The sequence below is a fragment of the Microtus oregoni genome, unplaced genomic scaffold, assembly GCF_018167655.1.
Source record: "Microtus oregoni isolate MIOR12 unplaced genomic scaffold, Mior012 000052F_ref0000163, whole genome shotgun sequence".
NCBI lineage: Eukaryota > Metazoa > Chordata > Mammalia > Rodentia > Cricetidae > Microtus > Microtus oregoni.
Window position 1 is genome coordinate 13,374,352 of NW_024543828.1, and position 4,288 is coordinate 13,378,639.

Here is a 4,288-nt window from a genome sequence, read left to right on the forward strand (position 1 = left end):
ACAGCAGCAGAAAGACATTGGATAATGGAAAAGTCTGCTGAACTAAATCAACCAATTTATTTCAAAGATGTGCTGACCTCTCAGTGGAAGCCAGGAGATGTGCTACGTTGGGGAAGGGGTTTTGCTCTTGTTTCCACAGGAGAAGAAAAATTGTGGATACCATCAAAATTAATAAAGTTTCGATTTGAAGAGGAGAAACCTCTTGGAAAGGAGAAATGACAACTCATCCACAATGATGATATTCATACAGGTGGTAAGAAAAACATATAGAATGGGGGCAGGGTTCTGTTCTTATCTCCACAGGAAAACACTCATCTTTGAGAAATTCAAGGGACCCTGGATGTTTGGATACTGACAGATGGAAAAATACCGGCCCAATAGGAAATATCAAGACAACTGAATGGGTTGTGTAAGTAATATTAAACCATATTTCTAAATTTATAAAGCTGGTTTTGAAGTTGGACTCTGGCTCAGTCCCTCTCCAATTCCAAGCCTGTTAGTAAGAGAAAAACCCAGAGTTTCTGGAGTTTCTGTCTCATGTCAAGAGCCATGATATGGGACAGAAAGAAATATGAGTTTAGAAAACATCTTTGCTTTTCTTCATATCTATCATACTTTTCATTGAATATATCTATCATGTCTTTCATTGAATATATATATATATATATGTCTATATATGTCTATATGATTAATGTTTAAGTTTTTCATAATGAACAATGAGTTTTTCCTGAAGTGACATTTGAAGTTTCCAGGAAGAAGATGGGGCCCCATAACAACAACTCCACCTGGTTGATATGACGTCATGATACTGATAGCGCTACTACAAGACCTGCTTTTGTTACCAGCTGCACAAGACAGTTCCAACTTGGTTAGCTGAAATGGTGCACATCTTATACAACATTTTGGCCAGACCTGCACAAAATACTCAGACTATTGGCAATTTTAAAAGACATTGATCTTGAAATTTAACCATCATTTTACTTTCACAGGATCCCCCAGAAAGAACGTTGCCCTCATGACAGCTGGAAGTAATTCTAGAGGACGACGTCCCCTCTCCCAGTAAAGTTTGCCCTTGGGTTTAGGGACATCATTTAGGGGTTGATTATAATTAGTATACGATTGAGGGTTGGGGGAGGAATTTCATACGCTCAGGGATCATTTTAAAAAAAAAAGAGGGATGATGGGATAATAGATTTGTAATTGTGAGTTACTGTTTTTAGACAAATACATTGGTATAGATTCTTGTATATTGATACAAAGTTAAATTATATTGACTATTGTACGCATGCATGTTTCTACCTCTGTTTAAAACATTTTTTATGTATTGACATATATTGTATTGATATATATATATTGTATATATTTACCATATTGCAGTGTACATTTCTACCTCTGATTAAGATACTTATATAATGATTGTGTATTGATATATATTTACCTACTGCAATGTATATTTGTACATTGTTTATATTTGGAGGTCATTGTCCTCATTTGTTTCACAGTCGTTTATTGTCTTAGTCTTTAAGTTAGATAGATATTGAGAATTATATAGACTAATAGTCATCTAAGTTTGTCATTTATAATAGACTAATCAGGTTCTTTAGATATATAGAGATTATACTCAGTATAGATAGATAATCTTCAACTTCTTCAAAGAGCTGTAGAAAATGGCCTTTAATCTAACTCAGAGTTTTGTGGTAATGAGACACAATTGCTCCTGGCAACACCACTCTATTCCCGAGAGAATGTTGAGCACCAAAGACACTCCACCTGGAGCCTTCTTTTTAGCAGAACTGGCCTTGGGGCAAAGAAATGCCCATACCTCAACGACTGACAAAGATACAGAGCGTGCATCAATGGATAAAACAGGGCTGTCATATCCTGCCAAGACAGGGTAAGATAGTTTTGAAAAGTTGCTTGCCTTTGAAAATGGTATGTCAGTTATGTTAGGCCTTAGCCAAAGTTGGTTGCTTCAACGCTGCTAACGTGATTTTGGGTGATTGCCCAGGTAGCCAGTTGTCTCTGTGATTTGTTGCATGTTTTGGAAGCTGTTTTACTAAACTTCCTAATTACCCAGGTAACATTATTTCCCTTCTCAGATCTTTGATGGGGTTGAAGACTATATAAATGTAGTTACTTTCTCTCATGACTTGGCCAAGTTATTTATTATACAAGACCTAAGCTAGTTAGAATAGGATATTTGTACTTATTGTATATAATTTCATAGTAGGTTTAGAACTCTCTTATTTAAACAAAAGGGGGAGGTGTTGCGGGAGGTCCCCCCACTCCTCCAGCCTATCACCGCTGAGGTACCAGCCCATTGGGGCGTGGTTTCTCTCCCTTTAAAAAAGCGGCCACTTCCCTCTCCTCTCTCTCTTCACTTCCTGCTCCGCCGGCGACTAGACTCCTTTCCTGGTTGCGTAGAGGGCTGTTGCCTGGGACAGTGATCTGTAAGTTTTTTTCCCCTTTAAATAAATACCACCCTAATAATCATAACCCCGAATTGGTGTGGCATTGTTTGTGACTTACGCCTTCACCCCACAGCTATTCCGATCTCTGTTATTTAATGTTATGAACCGATTCCTCAGTTAGGGCTGTGACTTTGGGACTGGTTTTAGCTGTAACACTGAGTCCCTTAGCTGCAGGATCTGTATTTGTGTTTACAAGAAGGATCCTGTATTTTCACATATGAGGCTATGTCAACAGCTTCTGTGCCGTGTCTATGTAGGGTGGGCAGAAAAAAAAAATCACTGTTATACTATTGGACTCTTCTGTAGGTATCTTTCCATCCAGTCCCATTGCCATCCTTCTCTTTGATGTGTGAAAGTAAATGCCAAGACCAAATGCCTGCTACAGGTCATAAAGCTTCTGTTTTAGAACTGAAAGTATTTAACAAAACAGCTCATGGGTTTCCTTGAGCGATCTAATTTTGTTGCCAAGACATTTATTTGTTCATGTTGTCTTATAAAAGTGATTGTCTTCTTAGAATAAAAGTTAGTTTTGCAGAAACAACTACAAGAATAATAGATCCTTAACAATGAATAAAATCACGACCAGCCAAGGCATAGCTCTTCCATATGTATCCAGCCATGGACTACAGGGAGAAATGTGACTTCAGTAATTCCATGCATTCCAGATAATGACAGCATCCCTGGCTGTCAGTCCCAGGCTTCCCCATGTAAGAGGCCCTGTCAGACCCTTCCTAATTCAGTTTCCTTGTAACTCTAGACCCTTCACTATCATTGCCTCCTTAACCTTGGATCACGTTCAAGAGATTTGATGAAAAAGAAAACTGTCCAACTGCATCCAATTGAAAACCTTGATTACTAAAAGATATTAAAATCAATTGATAGAGCAGTTTCTAGTATTGAACCATGACTTAATCAAATCATGCCTGAGAAAGATACTGTGAAAATTGTCAGATGCCATGAACACATAGAAATCCTTAGAGTAAATGGAGAATGACCTTGTGTACACAGAGAGAAGAGCCTTTTTATCCAATCCTAAGATTATTTCAAAAATATCCTCTTATTTTGCCATATCAGCAGGTTGATAAAGGGGCTATCAAATTTGCACTCAGCAGAGCAAATATCATGTGTCCAGGCTTAACTTCTGGAGCTAAACTTTACCCTGGTATTGTAGATACTATGGTTGCAATCATGACATAAGAAAAACAACTTGCCAATTTATGTGTTGGAGTTATGAACACGTCTGTAGAAGATACTGAGGAAGTCAACAGAGGAATTGGTATTAAAAATATCCATTTTTAAAAATTTTTATTTTTTCTTTGTGGCTTGCACATCATACATCCAGATCCTATTCATCTCTCTGTTCCTTTGTTCCCTCTGCCCTTGCACACACCCCAAAAATAAAATAAAATTTAAGAGAAAACATGTCATCGTGGAAGCTGTAGCGTGACACAGTGAAAAATGTCCATTATTTAAATGATGGGCTGTGGCATATGAAAACATATAAATGAACCTCAAAAGAATGCGTTTGGACTAAATACAAATATTGTGCCATATCTGTGTTTGTGTCTGTGTGTGACCGCATAAAGACAAAGCCTCTGTGGTTAAGTTGAATAAATGTTTTTGGATGTTTAAAAAAATCCTATGCAGTGACAGCCAGAGGGTGCTAAAGAACTTTAGATAGTCACACTTAGATCAAAATTGTCTCTTTCTTTCTTTGTATATTATATTATATTTATTTATGTCCTCATATGCAAGTATGAGCCCATATGGAAATCAGGATAATTTGTGGAGATTCAGTTACCTCCTTCTATGATATG

General features: G+C 37.4%; 1 pseudogene; it reads left to right on the forward strand.

The window, feature by feature from the left end:
- Positions 1 to 3,139: 3,139 nt before the first annotated feature.
- LOC121437504 lies at positions 3,140 to 3,979 on the forward strand (annotated as a pseudogene).
- The last annotated feature ends 309 nt before the right edge of the window (positions 3,980 to 4,288 follow it).